The sequence below is a fragment of the Rhinoderma darwinii genome, unplaced genomic scaffold, assembly GCF_050947455.1.
Source record: "Rhinoderma darwinii isolate aRhiDar2 unplaced genomic scaffold, aRhiDar2.hap1 Scaffold_601, whole genome shotgun sequence".
Lineage (NCBI taxonomy): Eukaryota > Metazoa > Chordata > Amphibia > Anura > Rhinodermatidae > Rhinoderma > Rhinoderma darwinii.
This window is the reverse complement of record NW_027464156.1, coordinates 23,293-47,019: the sequence shown is the minus strand read 5'-3', so window position 1 is coordinate 47,019 and position 23,727 is coordinate 23,293. Positions and strand designations below refer to the sequence as shown.

Sequence of the window (23,727 nt, the reverse complement as noted above, 5' to 3'; positions counted from 1 at the left end):
TATATAATGATATATGAGGGGTGAGGAGAAGTCTGGACAGAGGGGTCGCTGTGTATATAATGATATATGAGGGGTGAGGAGAAGTCTGGACAGAGGGGTCGCTGTGTATATAATGATATATGAGAGGTGAGGAGAAGTCTGGACAGAGAGGTCGCTGTGTATATAATGATATATGAGAGGTGAGGAGAAGTCTGGACAGAGAGGTCGCTGTGTATATAATGATATATGAGAGGTGAGGAGAAGTCTGGACAGAGAGGTCGCTGTGTATATAATGATATATGAGAGGTGAGGAGAAGTCTGGACAGAGGGGCCGCTGTGTATATAATGATATATGAGAGGTGAGGAGAAGTCTGGACAGAGGGGTCGCTGTGTATATAATGATATATGAGAGGTGAGGAGAAGTCTGGACAGAGGGGTCGCCGTGTATATAATGATATATGAGGGGTGAGGAGAAGTCTGGACAGAGGGGCCGCTGTGTATATAATGATATATGAGAGGTGAGGAGAAGTCTGGACAGAGAGGTCGCTGTGTATATAATGATATATGAGAGGTGAGGAGAAGTCTGGACAGAGAGGTCGCCGTGTATATAATGATATATGAGAGGTGAGGAGAAGTCTGGACAGAGAGGTCGCCGTGTATATAATGATATATGAGAGGTGAGGAGAAGTCTGGACAGAGAGGTCGCTGTGTATATAATGATATATGAGGGGTGAGGAGAAGTCTGGACAGAGAGGTCGCTGTGTATATAATGATATATGAGGGGTGAGGAGGAGTCTGGACAGAGGGGTCGCTGTGTATATAATGATATATGAGAGGTGAGGAGAAGTCTGGACAGAGAGGTCGCTGTGTATATAATGATATATGAGAGGTGAGGAGAAGTCTGGACAGAGGGGTCGCTGTGTATATAATGATATATGAGAGGTGAGGAGAAGTCTGGACAGAGGGGTCGCTGTGTATATAATGATATATGAGAGGTGAGGAGAAGTCTGGACAGAGGGGTCGCTGTGGATATAATGATATATGAGGGGTGAGGAGAAGTCTGGACAGAGGGGTCGCTGTGTATATAATGATATATGAGAGGTGAGGAGAAGTCTGGACAGAGGGGTCGCTGTGGATATAATGATATATGAGGGGTGAGGAGAAGTCTGGACAGAGGGGTCGCTGTGTATATAATGATATATGAGAGGTGAGGAGAAGTCTGGACAGAGGGGTCGCTGTGTATATAATGATATATGAGAGGTGAGGAGAAGTCTGGACAGAGAGGTCGCTGTGTATATAATGATATATGAGGGGTGAGGAGAAGTCTGGACAGAGAGGTCGCCGTGTATATAATGATATATGAGGGGTGAGGAGAAGTCTGGACAGAGGGGTCGCTGTGTATATAATGATATATGAGAGGTGAGGAGAAGTCTGGACAGAGGGGTCGCTGTGTATATAATGATATATGAGAGGTGAGGAGAAGTCTGGACAGAGAGGTCGCCGTGTATATAATGATATATGAGGGGTGAGGAGAAGTCTGGACAGAGAGGTCGCTGTGTATATAATGATATATGAGAGGTGAGGAGAAGTCTGGACAGAGAGGTCGCCGTGTATATAATGATATATGAGAGGTGATGAGAAGTCTGGACAGAGAGGTCGCTGTGTATATAATGATATATGAGAGGTGAGGAGAAGTCTGGACAGAGGGGTCGCTGTGTATATAATGATATATGAGAGGTGAGGAGAAGTCTGGACAGAGAGGTCGCTGTGTATATAATGATATATGAGAGGTGAGGAGAAGTCTGGACAGAGAGGTCGCTGTGTATATAATGATATATGAGAGGTGAGGAGAAGTCTGGACAGAGAGGTCGCTGTGTATATAATGATATATGAGAGGTGAGGAGAAGTCTGGACAGAGAGGTCGCTGTGTATATAATGATATATGAGGGGTGAGGAGAAGTCTGGACAGAGAGGTCGCTGTGTATATAATGATATATGAGAGGTGAGGAGAAGTCTGGACAGAGAGGTCGCTGTGTATATAATGATATATGAGGGGTGAGGAGAAGTCTGGACAGAGGGGTCGCCGTGTATATAATGATATATGAGGGGTGAGGAGAAGTCTGGACAGAGAGGTCGCCGTGTATATAATGATATATGAGGGGTGAGGAGAAGTCTGGACAGAGGGGTCGCTGTGTATATAATGATATATGAGGGGTGAGGAGAAGTCTGGACAGAGAGGTCGCTGTGTATATAATGATATATGAGGGGTGAGGAGAAGTCTGGACAGAGGGGTCGCTGTGTATATAATGATATATGAGGGGTGATGAGAAGTCTGGACAGAGAGGTCGCCGTGTATATAATGATATATGAGAGGTGAGGAGAAGTCTGGACAGAGAGGTCGCCGTGTATATAATGATATATGAGAGGTGAGGAGAAGTCTGGACAGAGGGGTCGCTGTGTATATAATGATATATGAGGGGTGAGGAGAAGTCTGGACAGAGAGGTCGCTGTGTATATAATGATATATGAGAGGTGAGGAGAAGTCTGGACAGAGGGGTCGCTGTGTATATAATGATATATGAGAGGTGAGGAGAAGTCTGGACAGAGAGGTCGCTGTGTATATAATGATATATGAGAGGTGAGGAGAAGTCTGGACAGAGAGGTCGCTGTGTATATAATGATATATGAGAGGTGAGGAGAAGTCTGGACAGAGAGGTCGCTGTGTATATAATGATATATGAGGGGTGAGGAGAAGTCTGGACAGAGGGGTCGCTGTGTATATAGTAGAAGTGTATGATGCTGCCATACACTTCCATTCACAATGCCCAGCTAGTAAAACAAGTAAACACGCCCACTTGTCCATTAGAAAGGCTCATTTGCATAAATATAAAATTGCTCATAACTTGGCCAAAAATGATTGTTTTTCCAAAAAAAGAAAAAGTTACTGTTATCTACATTGCAGCGCCGATCACATTCTATAGGAGATAGGGATTTGATAATCTGGTGACAAAGCCTCTTTAAGATCACTCTCAAAGAGAAGAATCTCAAAATCTCATTGTGACGATCGCTGCTCTCCGGTTACGTCACAGGGGTGAACTACACCCTGAGCTTAATAAGTTACCACATAAATCTACGCCCACCTACTCTTGATGACAGAATTATGATAAATTACTCACATATGTAGGTTTCCAAAGCCCCAATATTTTTCACACTCTATACTACCACCACCTATACTTATCTAGGCAAGAGGGGCCTACGTCTCTATATTCCCTTAACACAAGTTAGTCTCAATAAAGGTTATCTTTAATGGAAGATAAAATACTCTGAATAAACACCGGTAACGTTCTTCCACTTCGAAAGATTAAGTTCTGCAAGACTACAAGGAAAAGTCTTATTAATATTTCACATTTAATACACCCTAGTGCTGTGCAATACAACAAATTGTCAGATTAGAAGATGCAAACATATACATACCGTTTAGGATGCATTCAAACAGTTAATGAAAATAAAAGGTATAAAAGAAACAGAACAAAACCTTACTGATGTACAGCGGCGATATCCTGGCTGTCGGGACAGCTAAAAATATGGGCAGTCACTCCAACCGAGATATGGATCCCCAACGACTGACACTGACCCTCACTTCTTCTGGCATTTTAAACCCAATATTTTTCCCTTCAGTCCACTGGCTGGTGATGTGACTGAGAGGCTGGTGATGTGACTGAGAGGCTGGTGATGTGACTGAGAGGCTGGTGATGTGACTGAGAGGCTGGTGATGTCACTGAAAAGAGGCTGTTCATATGATAATGAAGCATACTCCTCCCATTACACAGTTCTATTTCTATTGAGAAACCCAAATATAATCATGTATTCTTGCAAGAATCTCCTAGAAATAGATTACCTGCATTCACCTGTGTGTACATTTACCAACCAGGGCATAACAAACACAACTGTAATAGGTCCATGTTTTTAGCCAATTCCAGGTAGTTCTTCTGGGTGTGTGGCTGTGAATTTGACATATATATGAGGGCTATTTTTCCTGATCATAACTACCTATGTGGGTCACTCCAAATATGAATTATGATTTGCCTTGAATCATATTTCCTTTGAACTTAAGCCATTGTCATATGTTTCCCCAGGTCCACATTGCAGACACTCAACCGATATCCCTTTTGGATAACTTTTGATCCCTGGTCAGGATAATTACCTCCAACCCTGGGTTAGAGTGTTTTCTGAGGCTAGATACAAGCTCTAGTGACAAAACCCTTAATCAATACTTCTGGCACCTTGGTGAGGACAGGGCTAACATTTGCCTGAGTGGACATACTTTGATGGTCCGAGATATGCCACGTCTCAATCGGAAGGCCTTGTCCCGTTCTAAGCTAAAAGGTGGAGCTGGACTTCCAGATCTCTCCCTATACCATCAAGCCACTATTCTTATGCGATTAGTGGACTGGTTCCACAATAGTCTTAACAAACGTTGGCGGCTGATTGAATGGAACATTGCATCGATCTCCATTAGATCCCTTCCGTGGATCTTCGCTGATCTACTTTCCCAGTACTTACCCAATATTTCCTAATTAGAAGAGGCCTATTGCATAGACTTGGGCTTCCTCGTCCCCACTTTGACAATCGGGAATTTTCACCAGCTGTGAACAATTTTTTTTTTATTTTTTTTTACCTGGTCTTCCTTGGCAGGCGCACGATTATGTCAGGTGATGATGGACGACTTCCCTCTTTTCCTGAGCTGTAGGGGACCTGTCCTGAGAGGATTCTTTCTTGACTTGAATATGCCCAACTTTCGACCTTCCTCCGTTCTATCCTACATGGAGGGGTTTAAATGGCCACAACTACCACTTTTGAATCTATACTACTTCAATCGTCCATACCTGGGGCTGTGACCTCCATCTGGTATTGGGATTAATTTCCTTATTTCCTACCTTATTTCCTTCCTGCCATGTATGTATATATTATATATCTTCCCTACCGTTCTCTCTTTTCACCTACTCCTTAACTTTCATGTATCTAGCGCACCTATGCCACGCATTGCCTCTATAATGTGGCAATTGTGTGCTAATTTATTTGCATATATATATATATACCACCTTCTGTACATATTTGTTCAAAAACTCATTGTTGAATACATTCTTCTGCTTATTTGTAATTCTACCATTATTGGCATGTGTATATATCCTGATATTTACATATTTGTTTCTATCTTTTGTATTTGCAAAACTTTTACTAATAAAAATCCTTTGTGCAAAAAAAAATTAAAGATATTCACTCTTTGAGGAAAAACAGATGCTTTTTCTGTGTCAAAAGGGGTTGTGAACGGACTACCTAATTTAGATTTGACCTATAATACCATACTCTTCACTCCTCACTTATGACAAGCAGTTCTTCTGATAATGGATCATCATGTAATTGGCCTATGTCAACAGCCACGAGGACTCTGTCCGTCTGATAAACATTACAGATTTCCTCATGATGATAGCAAAGGTCCATGTGCTATTTCTGACAGCAGTACTTTTGAGAGGGTCAAAGAATATAAAATCTAATTTATTTTTTTTTAGTTAGGGAAGTGGTATCCAAATTAATTTTTATTCTTTGGGGGAAACCTCCTATAGATCTGATTGCCACCTGGGAGAACAAGAAGGGCAAAACATCAAAGGGATTATTTAGCAGGAGAGTATATGCTCTGTCCATGGCCAAAGACGCTGTCTTATGCTTTTTCTTCTCTTTGTCTCTAACCCAGAGTAATTCAGAACAAATGGAAGGAGCAGGGGTGATTCTGATGGCACCCGTCTTGCCCAGACGGATTTAGTCTACCTGGCTGAGGGAACTATCTGACTGATCCCTGGGAGGTACCGGAAAGAGCAGATCTTTTATATCCGGGTCTAAATTTCCATTCAGTGCTGTCAAGCCTCCATCTGACAGCCTGGAATTTGATAGGCAGGTTATAAAGAGTAAGGGCTTATCAGATCAGGTCCTCTCTACTCCCCTGGCCACAGGAAGAAAGTCATGTCAGATGTTTATTTTAGGATATGGAGGGCTTTCTTCAGATTTTCCAAAGATCCAGTAGATGTGCTAAGGGGGTGAGTCATTCCCTCTATTCTAGATTTCTTATAGGAAGCACTAAATAAGGATCGAAGGCCTACAGTAGAAACCTAAAAGTCCAGGTCTCTGCACCGAGTGCGCTCTTTTACATGTCTTTGTGTGAAAATACCTTAATAAAGTAATTCATTATCTAGATTACAACCATTGTTACGGCAGTGTAAGAACTTTCTCAATCTCCATTAGGATTTCACATGAATGCGGCTACTTCAGGTTAGGAAGGTTTATTGTGTACACAGAGCTCTGAATTCCTATTCAGAACTGACATTATTAATTACAGCAGTTTATAAAGCCAATATGATGTATGTGTAACACGTGCACCAGCAGACCCAGAGAATTGGTATACAATAGTACATGTCTACATTACACAAAGTGGTATTCTAAGGTGGTTTATCATATACAATAGTACATGTCTACATTACACAAAGTGGTATTCTATACAATGGGGTCCAGATAAGGTGGTTTATCATATACAATAGTGCATGTTTACATAATGAAATAAAAAGGTTATGTGAACAGATGCAATCCCTGTCTGTTTACTGACCTCGCAGAATCAATACGCGGTTAACTGCTACTAACCCAAAAGTTCCTATTCTCCATATTGCTACATTAGCAAAAAGTTTAGTTTCGTCATTCCTCTCTCTGATAATTATCATTATCACAATACTAATCACACTAGTAGATATATCGTGGGTTATTTTTTGTGGATCTAGAATATTAGCAGTATTTCTGATAGTGCTACTAGAAACATGACACATGTATCAAACAAGCAATTGTCCTAATGAGAAATCCACCAACACTATGTTCTAAAGTCCTCTATCTGGCGGTGCTCCACATTATACTGTAGAGTCATCTTCACACGATGGAGGAGCAGTATATGCAGTATATTTTCTTGCTACCACAGCTGCGGCTTCGGTGACCGTTGTGAGGGCGGCTTTACAATGTCCTCTTACCTCAGACCACAGTCCTCTGAGTGTCACAGTTGTAGATCTGTATGACTGGTGTTGAGGATATCAGCCGGCTCCTCCTTTTGGTCAGATGGTTCAATAGCAGATTTTACACATTGACGGTGTGACGCATGGATCTGCGTACCGCTGCCCTTTACCTTGATGGCGGTAGGTGTCATCAGAAGAACTTGATGTGGACCTTCCCAGTGTTCTGAAAAAAAATCTTAAACTTGCGCACCAGTACAAAGTCTCCAGGCTGAATGTCAGGATGAACAGTCATTGTTTCTGGTTGATGCTGTGGTGATGAGTCTCCATCAGTTGCTTCTGTGATCGTAAGACATAGTCAGTGTTCAGAATATTTTGCACAGTATTTTGCATAGTCAGGTTTGTGTTTGAGGGTGAAAGTGGAAGATTAGAAAGTTTTCCGAAAAGTATCTCAAAAGGTGATGATTGCCTTGAACCGTGACGTGTGGTCCTTAGTTCCATGAGTACAAGTGGTAAAGCTTGAGACCACTTCATACCAGTCTCTTTGCAGCATTTAGCCAACTTTTCTTTAATGGTTCGATTATACCGTTCAACCTTCCCACTAGCTTCCGGATGATAAGTTTTATGTAATTGTTGTTTTATCCCGAGCAGATAGTTTGAAATACATTACCAGTAAAAGACAGCCCTTGATCACTGGAAAGAATCTGTGGAATATCATATCTACAAATAAACTGGTTGCGCATTTTAGCAGCAGTAACAGCAGCAGTTTGTGATGCTGTTGGATAGACTTCAACCCATCCTGAGAACTGATCTACACCAACTCGTATTGTAACCTTCCCACCTATGGTCGCTGTATGTAATCAATTTGGAGAATGTGAAAAGGACCAGTTGTTGATGGAAGATGTGAAGTACGGGCTTTTACTGCACCTCCTGCATTCTGTTGAAGACAGGTGAGGCAAGAAGCGCACTCCTTTACCGCAGCGGCAGTGAAACCCGGGACACACCAGTAAGGGAAAACCAAATTTCGCATTGCAGTCTTAGCTCCATGGGTTAAACCATGAGATGCCTCCGCTAATGCCGACAGAAATGATTTTGATACTACTGGCCCACCTTCACTATCATGCCAGAGACCATCGGTATTCTGGGTGCATCCCCTGTCCTTCCATCCGGCCTTCTCCTGTTGAGAACAGTTTTGCATAGTTATACGTTTCTGAAAGTCTGGTAAATTTGTTGCAACATCTATATTTACTGTCATCAGTTCGCGTGTCATATTTTTACTGGCTGCTTACTTTGCAGCTACATCTACTCGGTGATTTCCCTAAGGCCTCATGCACACTTCAGTTTTTTCCTTCAGGGTGCTATCCTTTTTTTCACTGATAGCACCCTGAACCCATTCATTGCAATGGCCCCATGCACACTTCCGTTATTTAAACGGATCCGTTGTTCCGTTCCGTGCAAAGTAGAGCATGTCCTACTTTGCTCAGTGATTCAGTGACCGTGTGGCCCATAGAAGTCAATGGGTCAGTGAAAAAAACAGATGGCACACTGAAGGCTTCCGTGTGCTGTCCGTTTTTGACTGATCCGTTGCCATAGCAACGGCTGGGTGGGACAAAGTTCACAGACTCAGTCTACAGTAGCCAGTCAGTTCTGAAGATAGATGTGGAAAGAATGATAGCATTGGTGCAGGATCACCCAGAACTGTGGGATACGCGCACAGAATGCTACCACGACCGCTATAAAAAGGACGCCGCGTGGGAGGAGCTTGCCAAGGAGCTTTTGACACTCAGATGGCAGAAGGGAACTAGTGCCCAGCGTCACAAAATAAGTAAATGCACACATTGCACTGCTTGTTTTCTGAGCATGCTTTTCTTTTGTTCCATTGTATGTAATTCTCAGTAGGTAAACTTTACACACCCACAGTAATGTTATTTTCGCATTGACCTGCTGTCTTATAACATGTGCTTTGCAATCCCAAAATTCTGACCGGTATAGACTTTGCGCAGTTTCAAGTGTGTCAGAGGGTAGCGTAGACCTTGCACAGTTGTATTCTGTATTATTTCTAGTAGAGATGAGCAAACTTATGAAAAGTTCGGTTCGGCTAGTTCGCCGAATTTCACAAAAAAGTTTGATTCGGCTCTGCGCGCGGAAAATAAAATTTTAATTTAATAAAAAAAATATATAAATATGTTCATACTTACATTCCTCCTGTCCGGCCTCCAGCATTGACGTTTCATCCATGTCACCGCTCGCTGCAGCCAATAACAGGCTGTAGTGGCGGTCACGCTCATCACGTGACCGCCTCTGCAGCCAATCACAGGCTGCCGCGGCCTCTGCAGCCAATCACACGCTCCTCTCCTGAAATACTCTGTGCTGCCTTAAACTCTGTGGACAGGTCAGGATCCTGTTTCTTTTAAATGCTGCACTGTAGCGCAGCCTTATATCGTGGATCGAGCGGGTTCCCCAGCAGCATTTAAAAGAAAGCGGATCCTGACCTGTCCACAGAGTTTAAGGCAGCACAGAGTATTTCAGGAGATGAGCACGGCCGGGCACGGGCAGCCGGTCGTTTTTCCGAGCCGTGCTCCCATTATAAAGTATAGGAGCACGGCCCGTAAAATAAAAAAATAGAACATGTTCTAGCTTTTTAACGGGTCGGGCACCTTCCCGTGAGAAAATGGGAAGGTACTCGTGGCTAACAGAAGTCTATGGGCCCGCTATTTCGGGTCGTAATTACGACCCGTAAATCCAAAGTAAGCCAAGCAGAGTAATCTCAAACTGTTCTCTATGCTCTGAAAGCTAAGAAAACAGCACCAAAAACTTCTTGTAACCTTTCTATGGGTGTTTCCTGGGACATGTGACAGGTTCAAGTGAAGTTCACATCAGTTTTTTAAACGGAAACACGGAACGGAAACGGAGTGCACACGGAAACAAAAACGGACACACGGATCCATCAAAAACGGCCGCTAAAACGGTGATGGAAGTGTGCATGAGGCCTAAGCTTGGCACTTTATAATTTTATACGTTGAGTCTATGTATATGTAACAGTCTTTTCGTCCGCTAGTTGACAAGCTTTTGTCAGAGCTCTCAGTTCAGTTCGTGGTAGAGTCAGTGTATGTCCAGGACAGTGATCTGTGTCAGAATCAAAAACGTAACCCCTTCATCATCCTCCCCTTCCTCTCTCTGAGACAAACTTGTCTCATAAGGAAGCAAACTAGTAAGGTTCAAATGTGAACACCGATGTAGAATGATCTGGCTGGAACAGTGTCTACAGTGTCCCACCATTCCCAGAAATGTTCTCCTCTGTTTTTTATTTTGTAGGATTATAAATTATATAGCAGCAACTCTATCTGGGAGTGGGTGTCTGTACCCCTGTGTTAGGCAATACCCAATGTACGTCACTCCGGTCTGTGTACAGTCTCTGCCAAAAATGTAAAAGAGTTCCAGTCCTGCAGACCCCTCTTTACCTGAAGACCCCCCTCTTCAGAAGGTGAGCAGAGAAAAAATTAATCCACCTAATCTAGATCTTCCAGGTAGATGAAGATCAGCAAGACTATTGCTGAGGGCTTGACTAAAAATGTTCGGAGAGTTTGAATAAACTGCAATGCTGTCCTCTGTAAGTGAATGTAAACCGATATTGTGAGTCCGGGTGTATGGGGATGGAGAAAAATGCAGAACACAAATCAATGACTGAAAAATGAGCCCTGTCAGAGGGATCTGCATCAATATAGTTGCTGGATTAGGGACTACTGGGTGCAGGGGAACCACTAGTTCATTAATAGTTCTCCGATCCTGCACCATTCTCCATGCTTGACTATTGCCATGCTTCTTAATGGGGTAAATAGGGCTATTACAAGGACTATTGATTTTTCTTAAAGAGGCTCTGTCACCAGATTTTGCAACCCCTATCTGCTATTGCCTGTGATCGGCGCTGCAATGTAGATTACAGTAACGTTTTTATTTTTAAAAAACGAGCATTTTTGGCCAAGTTATGACCATTTTTGTAGTTATGCAAATGAGGCTTGCAAAAGTCCAAGTGGGCGTGTATTATGTGCGTACATCAGGGCGTTTTTAATACTTTTACTAGCTGGGCGCTCTGAAGAGAAGTATCATCCACTTCTCTTCAGAACGCCCAGCTTCTGGCAGTGCAGATCTGTGACGTCACTCACAGGTCCTGCATCGTGTCGGCCACATCGGCACCAGAGGCTTCAGTTGATTCTGCAGCAGCATCGGCGTTAGCAGGTAAGTCGATGTAGCTACTTACCTGCAAACGCTGATGCTGCTGCAGAATCAACTGAAGCCTCTGGTGCCGATGTGGCCGACACGATGCAGGACCTGTGAGTGATGTCACAGATCTGCACTGCCAGAAGCTGGGCGTTCTGAAGAGAAGTGGATGATACTTCTCTTCAGAGCGCCCAGCTAGTAAAAGTATTAAAAACGCCCCGATGTACGCACATAATACACGCCCACTTGGACTTTTACTTTTAAACACACCCACTTGGACTTTTGCAAGCCTTATTTGCATAACTACAAAAATGGTCATAACTTGGCCAAAAATGCTCGTTTTTAAAAAAAACAAAAAACGTTACTGTAATCTACATTGCAGCGCCGATCTGCTGCAATAGCAGATAGGGGTTGCAAAATCTGGTGACAGAGCCTCTTTAAGGACGCCTTGTTTCAACTGACTCAACTGTAGGGCCAATTCTTATCTCTGCCTCTGATTTCAGAGGATATTGGGGCTTTCTAGGCAGAACACAGTGCGGTGTCCGTGTAATTCGCACTGGCTGAATTTACCCCAGTGGGATTCGAGCTCCACTAATGGGTCGGTATATTTTGTATCGTGGTCTCTACTGCAGGATCTGTAACGAGAGTCACAGTGGGGTAAGATATAACAGATTAACAGCATCCTACTTGTTTTCTAATGGTACTTAGAGATGTTCGCTGTCTGGTGTACAGTAAATGGTACATCCCAACTTAACAGGGAGTCCCGTCCCAGATCAGGGCATCTATTGACAACAAAAAATAATGTTCAGTAGTTATGGGACCTACGGAGACTGAGGTGGGGTTAGAAATAGGAAGATATTTTGGATCTCCTGTGCCTTCCACTGTTTTCACTTTCTGATCAGATAAGGAAAGAATGTAATTATTGATTAGAGATACAGAGGCTCCTGTATCAACAAGGAAAGGTACATTATATCCTGCGATATTACAACTCCGGCTCCTGCATCAACAAGGGAAGGTGGATTATATCCTGCGATATTACCATTCCGGCTCCTGCATCAACAAGGAAAGGTACATTATATCCTGCGATATTACAACTCCGGCTCCTGTATCAACAAGGGAAGGTACATTATATCCTGCGATATTAATACTCCGGCTCCTGCATCAACAAGGGAAGGTGGATTATATCCTGCGGTATTACAACTCCGGCTCCTGCATCAACAAGGGAAGGTACGTTATATCCTGCGATACTACAACTCCGGCTCCTGTATCAACAAGTAAAGGGACATTATATCCTGCGATACTACAACTCCGGCTCCTGTATCAACCAGTAAAGGGACATTATACCCTGCGATATTACAACTCCGGCTCCTGTATCAACAAGGAAAGGTACATTATATCCTGCGATACTACAACACCGGCTCCTGCATCAACAAGGAAAGGTACGTTATACCCTGCGATATTACAACTCCGGCTCCTGCAGATGAGAAAGAGATTGTGAAAACATAAAATCCTCTTCTTGCATTTAATTTAGTCACTTATCAGCTACTAAGTCCTCACAGACATTTCTTTGTTTCTTGGGCTTTCTACAGTATCTGGTCATGTGACCTTGGACATCGCAATTGTAACGCCCGATGTCTTTCCTCCCTCTGAACTTGGTTACAACTTTTTCCTTGATTTTAACCTTTCTGAAAGATTCTCTTTCGCCTCAATTTTTAATTGCCTCTGATTTTTCTTTGTTTTTCAAGATTTTTCTCATGTTCATACAACAATACAACGATCTGTCTGGCATCTGTCTAACTTTCCCATCAGGCATACCAGTCACAAATCTACTTCTAAGAGCGGAGCTTAAACTATTTAAAATGTAACATCAAGGATCTCCTATAAATCTCCAGCTCCACCCTTACCTTTAATCAATTTATGAAACCTGTCGTGGTATTCTCTGTTTAATTCGCCCCTTGATGAATGGTGTTTAGCGCTCCAACCTACATGTTTTGTGAATAAAATTTTCATGTATAAAATTCCATTCAACCTGTACTGAACCTTTAGAGGGAATGTGTTGCCAGAAAAAAAAATTTTTTTTTAATTAAACATTTAGTGTGTGGGTGATTAAACATTGTTCAAATTTTTTTTATTTTTTTCACGAGTCAGGAAATATAAATTAATTCTAATTTATAACATTTCCCATTTCTGGTCACTAGATGGAGCTATTCCCAAAATTGCAGCATTGCAAAATTGGGTAAAAAGCCCTCGCTCTAGTGAGCTCTCAGCATCCCCCCCCTCCTTTATCCTGGCTAGTGCCGGGATAAACGAGGGGTTTGAACGGTGTAACCTCCTACACTGTGTGTCGCCATTTTTTGAGCTAACACACAGTGTAGTAGGTTTACATACAGTAGTAAACACACACAAACACGAACATACATTGAAATCTCTTACCTGCTCCTGCCGCCGCGGCTCCCTCCGGCCCGTCCGCTCCGTCTGCTGCCGCTGGTCCAAGTGCACAAGTCCGGAAGCCGCGACCGGAAGTAGTAATATTACTGTCCGGCCGCGACTTCCGGTCCACATGAAAATGGCGGCGGACGGCGCCAATTTCAAATTGGACTGTGTGGGAGCGGCGCATGCGCAGTTCCCACACAGACGCCGTACACACAAGTGAATGGGATGGGAGCCGTTCGCAGTCCCTATGGGACTGTGGCTGCCGTATTCCATGTCTGTATGTGTCGTTAATCGACGCATACAGAAATGGAACAAAAAATGCCAGCCCCCATAGGGAAGAAAAAGTGTAATAATAAGAAAAAGTAAAACACAAACACACAAATAAATATAAATGTTTTTAATAAAGCACTAACATCTTTAACATATAAAAAAATAATTTGTGATGACACTGTTCCTTTAAATATCGGTGGGCTTATGACTATATCCAGTTTTCTCCAACAACCCTCCCACTTCAGCAGGGGTGAAGATAGCCTTGTACGTCTGCAGAATATCTTGACCACCTAGGTTAAGAGTGGAAAACATTGTATTTAGAAATTCCCAAGCCGTTCCTGGATAATCACCTACTTGTTTCATAAAACTCCTACAAATCCAAGGCTTTCTATAATCACCTAGACTCAATCACATTGGTGGCATGTACATACATGTAATCTTATCTTCTTGTAACTTACTTACTGGATATATTCCCACTGTTCTAGGCTTTGACATTCTGCTAATCATGGTTAGTAGATCATAATCATCATGTCAGGTGACCTACAATACATTGATGGAGCATGTGGGGTTATAGTTGCTATAGGAGCATCTCCTCTAATGTCTACGTTAGATAAATTCAACCATTCATAATACATGTTCTTTTCTACATTCTTACAAAACGGAGCAATAGTTTTCAACACTTTAGTATCTATAGCACCCTCCATAGGTGGAGCTGGAAGCACAGAACTCCACCCGTTCCATAATTTGTATACATTCTTACCATGCGCCTTGATAGGACTTTGTTCTGGATATGCCACACACCGTGTCCCCTGCGGTGGGGTTTTACCATAACCCCAAATTTCACTCTCCTCTACGGAAGTCCCAAACTACAGGGTCACAATATGGACCTGGTCAGACCACCTTATAATAGGTAGGCAATATCACCGGACTAAACCTTACTACTACACGTCACACTTTGCTTCTATAGCCTAGCAGTCTGATATTAGTAACTCAAGCACAGGCACAAAAATATACAACAGAGAAGCCTCTTGTATATAGTAAGGAGGTACAGAAATATTCAATAGAGAAGCCTCTTATATATAGTAAGAAGGTATAGAAATATGCAACGGAGAAGTCCCTTATATATAGTAATGAGGTACAGAAATATACAATAGAGAAGCCCCTTATATATAGTAAGGAGGTATAGAAATATACAACAGAGAAGCCTCTTATATATAGTAAGGAGGTATAGAAATATACAACGGAGAAGTCTATATATATATATATATATTAAGGAAATATACAATAGAGGAGCCTCTTAATACAGTGAAGGAAATTTGATCCCTTGCTGATTTTGTAAGTTTGCCCACTGTCAAAGACATGAACAGTCTAGAATTTTTAGGCTAGGTTAATTTTACCAGTGAGAGATTATATAAAAAAAAATCAAAAACAGAAAATCACATTGTCAAAATGATCTATATTTATTTGCATTGTGCACAGAGAAATAAGTATTTGATCCCCTACCAACCATTGAGTTCAGCCTCCTCCAGACAAGTTACACGCTCCAAATCAACTTGGTGCCTGCATTAAAGACAGCTGTCTTACATGGTCACCTGTATAAAAGACTCCTGTCCACAGACTCAATGAATCAGTCTGACTCTAACCTCTACAACATGGGCAAGACCAAAGGGCTTTCTAAGGATGTCAGGGACAAGATCATAGACCTGCACAAGGCTGGAATGGGCTACAAAACCATAAGTAAGACGCTGGGTGAGAAGGAGACAACTGTTGGTGCAATAGTAAGAAAATGGAAGACATACAAAATGACTGTCAATAGACATCGATCTGGGGCTCCATGCAAAATCTCACCTCGTGGGGTATCCTTGATCCTGAGGAAGGTGAGAGCTCAGCCGAAAACTACACGGGGGGAACTTGTTAATGCTCTCAAGGCAGCTGGGACCACAGTCACCAAGAAAACCATTGGTAACACATTACACCGTAATGGACTAAAATCCTGCAGTGCCCGCAAGGTCCCCCTGCTCAAGAAGGCACATGTACAGGCCCCTCTGAAGTTTGCAAATGAACATCTGGATGATTCTGAGAGTGATTGGGAGAAGGTGCTGTGGTCAGATTAGAATAAAATTGAGCTCTTTGGCATTAACTCAACTTGCCGTGTTTGGAGGAAGAGAAATGCTGCCTATGACCCAAAGAACACCGTCCCCACTGTCAAGCATGGAGGTGGAAACATTATGTTTTGGGGGTGTTTCTCTGCTAAGGGCACAGGACTACTTCACCGCATCAGTGGGAGAATGGATGGAGCCATGTACCGTCAAATCCTGAGTGACAACCTCCTTCCCTCCACCAGGACATTAAAAATGGCTCGTGGCTGGGTCTTCCAGCACGACAAAGACCCGAAACATACAGCCAAGGCAACAAAGGAGTGGCTCAAAGAAGCACATTAAGGTCATAGAGTGGCCTAGCCAGTCTCCAGACCTTAATCCCATCGAAAACTTATGGAGGGAGCTGAAGATCCGAGTTGCCAAGCGACAGCCTCGAAATCTTAATGATTTACAGATGATCTGCAAAGAGAAGTGGGCCAAAATTCCATCTAACATGTGTGCAAACCTCATCATCAACTACAAAAAACGTCTGACTGCTGTGCTTGCCAACAAGGGTTTTGCCACCAAGTATTAAGTCTTGTTTGCCAAAGGGATCAAATACTTATTTCTCTGTGCACAATGCAATTAAATGTATATAATTTTGACAATGTGATTTTCTGTTTTTTTTTTTTTTATATATAATCTATTTCTCACTGGTAAAATTAACCTAGTCTAAAAATTCTAGACTGTTCATGTCTGACAGTGGGCAAACTTACAAAATCAGCAAGGGATCAAATACTCATTTCCTTCACTGTATATAGTAAGGAGGTATAGAAATATACAATAGAGAAGCCTCTTATATATAGTGAAGAGGTATAGAAATATACATCCGAGAAGCCTCTTGTATATTTCTATACCTCCGTACTATATATAACAGAGAAGCCCCTTCTATATAGTAAGGAGGTATAGAAATATACAACAGAGAAGCCTCTTCTATATAGTAAGGAGGCCTAGAAATCTACAATAGAGAAGCTTCTTATAGATATAAAGGATCACACTCAGTCAGTACAAACATTTGCTGCTTCACTCTCTTCTGTCTCCTACTACTGAGTAACACGGAGCATTAGATTAGACAGCTGACCTTTTATGGGATTCAGGGACTTTTATCGTCCCTTATAGCATGCAGACCGTTCAGGAGTAACCCTTCTCTTGCCTCATACATTCACACACCTTTCATAGGTCCTTCTATTACCCATTCACTGTATTGTTAGTGAGAGAACAGTCCATACATCCACATCACAAGAGAATCCAACACAGAAGTAAAGTGGAAACGTTCTAACCCCCAACAGAAAAAATAAAGAACATGTCCTACATATTCTTCTAACTTTCTTTGCTCAATTGTTAACTCGCTAACTCACTCCTGACCACATGCGCAATAATAGTCAACGTGGACGTGAGAGAGTGCTGTCCAGATTTGCGGACGGGAGTGGTTACCCGCCACCTCACACACGGAGTTTACAATAGAGTGTATCTAACCTAGACCACGTTCTGGTGGATAAGTCGGTAAAACACAGAGAGACTATACCATATACTTCCGTTTATTCACACAGCAAAGATACAGTGAGCATAACAATATTACACATATTCTACAATTTATAATGTAAACTAAAATCTTCCTATGGAGATTGGATATCAAATCATAAATAAAATGGTACCGTCAGATGACACAAGGACAGGAACAGTGTATACTGGCTGACAGAGCAGAGTCACAGGCAATAAGTGCTCACCTGCTGGGGCCCAAGAATAAATCCACTCTCAGTACGCACCACTCCTGGCTCCCGTCTGGACGTCCTGAAGAACCGGACGGAAACACCAAATGTTACGGCAGTGTAAAAACGTTCTCAATCTCCATTAGGATTTCACACGTATGCGGCTTCTTTAGGTTAAAGGGAATGTGTTGCTAGAATTTTTTTTATTTTTTTTCCATTAAACAGTTAGTATTTAAGTGATTAAACATTGTTTTTAGCTTTTTAAATTTTTTCACAAGTCAGGAAATATTATAAATTAGATTCTAATTTATAACATTTCCATGTGCTGGTCATTAGAGGGAGCAATTCCCAAAATTGCAGCATTGCAACATGGTAAAGCAACCTCATTGTTTTATGCTGCAAATTTGGTGTAGACACACTTGCTCTAGTATCCTCACACAATCCCCCCTCCTTTATCCTGCTCTAGTGCCAGGAGAAAGAGATGGTTGAATCTTCAAATCCTCCTACACTGTGCATTCGCTCAGAAAATGGTGGTACACAGTGTAGGAGGATTACATACAGTGGTAATCAGACAGTATAACACAAACATAATACACAAACCTAACTTACCTGCTGCCGCTGCTGCCTCCGATCCTACTCCTCGCGTACACCATAGTGAATGGAACGGCTCCCATTTGCATTCTCTATGGGGATTTATGTGCCGTATTCCATCTCTGTATGTGTCGTTAATCGACACACACAGAGATGAAAAACAAAATGGCAGCCCCATAGTGGAGTAAAAGTAATAAAAAAAAAAGTACAACACAAAAACACAAATAAATAAAATTTTATTTAATAACATACTAAAAGTTAATTTATATATAAAAAAAAATTTGCGACCCACTTCCTTGAAGGTTTATTGTGTACACAGAGCTCTAAATTCCTATTTATATAGACTATATGATGTATGTGTGACGTGCCCCAGGAGACCAAGAGAATTAGCATACAATAGAATATGTTTACATTACACAACGTGATATTATATACAATGGGGTCTAGATTATTATACGAACAGATGTAATCCCTGTCTAACTGACACAGCAGAATCAATAAATGGTTAACTGCTTCTAACCTAAAAGTCACCATTCTCCATATTTCTATATTAGCAAATAGTTTAATTTCTTAATTTTTCTTTATCACCATCACTAAAATCCAGACCCCCCCCCCCTCCCCTCCGCGGGACTTAAATTTTGTACTTTTAAAAATATCCAAGCTTCCTCGTTAACCAATTGAGATTCCTGACAACATTCTGGCCAACAAAACTGCATTTTCTCAATTACACCCTTCATGACCGCACACAGGACAAACACACAAAACATTAAATAGCAACTCCCCACCTCATTTTTTCTTGTCCCTGTTAGGGGGGCATACAAGAGTTTACTGCTCTTGCAGCAGCGGAAAACATACATATTTTTTTTAACTGGCCTTCAGTTCAGATTCTGTTTTCTAGCACCTAGTGAAGACCTCAGGGTCTTATGCCGCCTCTCCTGTGCCTCCAGGTAATTCTGAGTCCCTTTCGAGGGATTCTCCCTTATATCCACAGCGTACTTTCCACTCTGTGACGCACGCATTATTATGTTGGTGAGTTCCGGTAGTACGTGTGACGCACATGTAGAAGGCGTGGCAATGTGGACCGTCCTCCAGGACGTGTGGGAGGTACACTTTCTCTCCCTACTCATTTCTGTGTCCAATGGGAGGAGATGCACACAGTCAGCACGGTCTATTTAAAACACCGCCAGTAAATGATGGCAGGAGATAAGGCTGCAGCTTCTAACCCAGGCTCTGAACCTTGCATGCCCCCAGCTCCAGTAAGTTCCTGGCTATGGGTTATTTCCTTCTTTGGTCTGGGATCTCCTTCTACTGGTTTGTGGTCTTTTTTGTCGGACACTTCTAGGAAGCTCTCCTCTAAACCAAAAAGGGAGCGTCTATTGCGCAAATGCGCCATATGTGGGTGGAAAAAAGCTATCATTTCCTTACAAAAAATCTTTGTCAGAATTGCACAGAGAAAATCATGAGAGGAACAACCATCGTTAATTGATGAAATTAAAGGGATTGTCAAGCGGGAAGTTCAATCCTCCATCGCATCTTTTTCCTAAACCTTTGTTTCTACTATGCCATCTGCACCAAAAAAGAGTGATTCCTATGTTCCCTCTATAGCTGGAGGATATTTAGAAATATGAGACTTTTCAAACCCCCAGAATGAGGAAGTTAGGAAATACTACTTCTCTTCTGAATAAGTAATATCTTCTATAAGATCCACTATCAACATTGAAGATGTACAGGAGTCTTCCCTCCATACATTTATAAAATGTTTGCAGGGCGTAGGCCCAAAGGAAGATTAGTTTTTCCCATTAATGAAAACGTAAAAGCTGTTAGAGGTGGAATGGACACACCCTGAGAAAGGCAATCCCTTCGACAGGAGATAAGAGACCTGTTCTGTCTGAAAAACATGAAGGGATGGTAAAATGTGCCCAAAATAGATATACAGGTGGTTAAAGTTGGTAAAAAAAACAAACCTTACCCTTTGAGGATTCCTCCCAGTTTAAAGATCCTGTTGATAGAAAGGCTGACAGCTTGTTGAAGAAAAGCTGGGAAGCCTCAGCAGCTCTTTAACAGATTAACATTGGCGCTACCTGAGTAATAAGAACAATGTATAGGGTAAACCAACTAGAAGACAGTTTAAAAGGAGGAACCCCCAGAGAAGGCATCTTAGCTTCCTTACCACTCCTCCAGAAAGCTACTGAATTCCTGAATTTTATTCAATACCACCAGACACACTCTGTGGCTTAAGATGTGGAGAGGTGATCCCCCTTTCCAAACAAAAATTGTGTGCCTTGCCCTTCTAAGGAGATTATCTTTGGTCCTGACCTGGATACCTATATTGGAAAAATCTGCAGACAAAAACAAGACTTTGCCAGAGCCGAAGATGACAAAGAAAAAACAAATTTTCATCCCTTACATAACTACTGTCAAGACTATAGAGGAAAGGGGAAGACCGGTCGCCGAAGTTATGCAACGGAGAGAAGAGGAAGAAATATCTTCTTCAACCAGAATAGACCAGACAAACTGATGCCAAAAGTTCTGGGTTAGGTTGTCAAGATTCCTTTTCCAGGGGAAACCCATCACCACAAACTAGTGGATCTTGAAGACCATTGCAGAGAGATACAAGATCAAGTTCTCTTATTACCCCCAAAACAAAATTGGTGATCACTTCTCTCCCCTCCAGCACTTTGCAACTAGCCCTGATAAATGTAATAAAAAAAGTGCAAGAGGTGGAAGTAATATCTCCAGTGCCGGTGAAAGAAATGGGAAAGCCACTACTCCCATCTATTTCTTGTGGAAAAACCCCCAGTGGAGTTTTCCGGATTATAATAAACCTGAAACCCTTGAATCAACTTGGGATATGTCATCGTTTCCATATGGAGTCAATCAGATCATCCATTCCACTAATAGGTCAGGACGATTTCATAGCCACTCTCAAGCTATAGGGCGCCTACAATAAAGCAAATTCACCATATTTGCCATCATGCAAGATCACAGCACACTACATTTTCAGTTCAATGCTCTTCCATTCGGAATATCTTTTGCTCCCCGTATATTCCCGAAGATAATGATGGAAATAGTAGTGTTCCTCAGGAATCAGGGTATGAACAGAATACCTTACCTGGACGATCTATTAGTACTTGCTGCTACATCTCCTCTTCTTTCCATACACCTTTTACCAAATTTCTCAGACACGTCTGGATTTAGGATGGCTTATAATAAAATCGGACTTAACTCCTTCCTGCCGGAAGATCTTCTGGACTCGCATCAACAGGTGTCATTCCTTCCTACAGACAAAAAATCCATAGTGATTGCAAAAATATCTGCATTTCAGAAGAAACACCGGTATCTATAAGACAAGCGATGTACATACTGGGATTCATAACCTAACATCCAGGCAATCCCATGGGCACAGGCACCCTCAAGGACTATACAGGCCTTGTCCCTTTCTAGATGGGACAAATCCCACTCCTCTTTCGACCAGAGAATAATTCTGTCCAGCGAACTAAAACCCTCCCTAAATTGGTGGAGACTACACAAAAATTTTAATCGGGGAGTAGTTTGTCATCCATTTACGGTAAATGCTATCACAACAGATGCCAGCAGGAGAGGCTGGGTAGCAGTTGTCTCAAGTGTCGTTTTAGGGAGTTTGGCCTCAACACCTAAGAAACAATTTATCCAACTTCCTGGTACTGAGAGCGGTCCTGGAAGTGTTGAGAGAATCAGAACACCTCACAAGGGGTTCAAGCATAAAAATGTTTTCAGACAACATGAAAACTGTAGCCCACTTGAGTCATCAAGGAGGAACAAGGAAAAAAAACTCCAACTATTGTTAGCTCAGATCGACTGGGCAGAACATGTCACATCCATCTCTGCCCTTCACCTAAAATAGTCCCTAAACATACCAGCGGGTTTTCTGAGTCTAAAGGATCTCTGTCCAGGAGAATGTTGTCTGAACAACAAAGTATTCTATCAAATCACACAATTGTGGGGCAACCCAAAAGAGGACCTATTTGCAAATCAAGACAACTCCTCCAAAACTCACCAGTTTTTCTTTCTAAATCCAAGAGATGCTTATCTGGGAGTAGATACCTTAGCACACAACTAGCATTTCTCCCTAGCTTATGCCTTTCCCCCATGGATCTTCTTCCAAGAGTCCTACAGAAAATCTGCATGGAGAGGCTCATAGTGATCCTTGTAGCTCCTCTATGGCTTAAAAGGGCTTGGTACTGTCTGCTCCACAGCCTAAAGATGGCAGAACCATTGATCCTACCACTGTCTCCAGAGCTTCTATACCAGAGACCTGTCTGTCATAGGGACCCTCAGAACTTCTAGCTAGCAGTCTGGCTTCTGAGAGTGCAGTCCTAAAAACTAAGGGCCTGTATGATGCAGTGGTTAGAACTTCTCTGACAGGAAGGAAAGATGTTACCAACGCTATATACAATAAGGTATGGAGAAGGTTCTTGTCCTGGTGTAAAGATGATATCCCAGATATTAGTCATCCAAATATATCGAAGATCTTGGACTTTCTGCAGGCAGGTCTAGAAAGAAGGTTAAGACTTACTACACTCAAAGTCCAGGTTTCTGCACTTAGTTCTTATTTTGATCAAGATCCTTCCAATCATCGTTGGGTCAAAAGATTTTTCTCAGGGGCTAAAAAGTTAATCCCTCAGGAAGCATGTTTGTCACCCCCCCCCCTGGGATCTAAATATTGTCATTAAAGGTCTGACATCTACTCCTTTTGAACCCATATCAAAACTTATTAAAAATATTTCCTGGAAAGCAGACTTCCGTGTCGCTATCCCGACCACTAAAAGGATAGGGTAAATTCAGGCTCTCTCAACAACACGCCATTTGTACCTAAAAATTCTGGATGATAGAATTATCCTGCGCCTTGATCCCACCTTTTTGCCTAAGGTTTCAGAGTTTCATATGTCGCAAGACCTCATACTTCCATCCTTTTACATAGAACCCAAGAACAGAGAGGAAGAGAGTTTCCATACATTGGATGTTAGGAGAACCATACTTGTCTACCAGACAGCAACAATAGATTGGAGGATAAACCATGACTTATTCATCCAGTCTTTTTTTTTTAAGCAAACAAGGGGAAAAAGGCCTCTGATAAGATAAATAAAGCCATCTGTGAAGCCACCTACGTCAAAATGTAAAAGCTCACTCGACTAGAGCCATGTCAACATCTTGGCCTGAAAAATCTAACATCACAATAGAACAGATTTGTAAAGCGGTCACGTGGTCCTCTATTCATACCTTGATCTTTCCTTTGGTCGGAAAGTTCTGCAAACTGTAGTCGCTCCCTAGTAATATTAATTGGTACTCTCCTGTGTGCTGTCCTGG

The 23,727-nt window shown here is 42.1% G+C and overlaps 1 protein-coding gene across 4 annotated transcripts in view; it reads left to right on the top strand.

Moving 5' to 3' along the window:
• LOC142725443 (uncharacterized) overlaps window positions 1–23,727 on the top strand; it is a 60,562-nt gene that overhangs the window by 16,712 nt on the left and 20,123 nt on the right. The gene's annotated exons all lie outside the window — the stretch shown is intronic.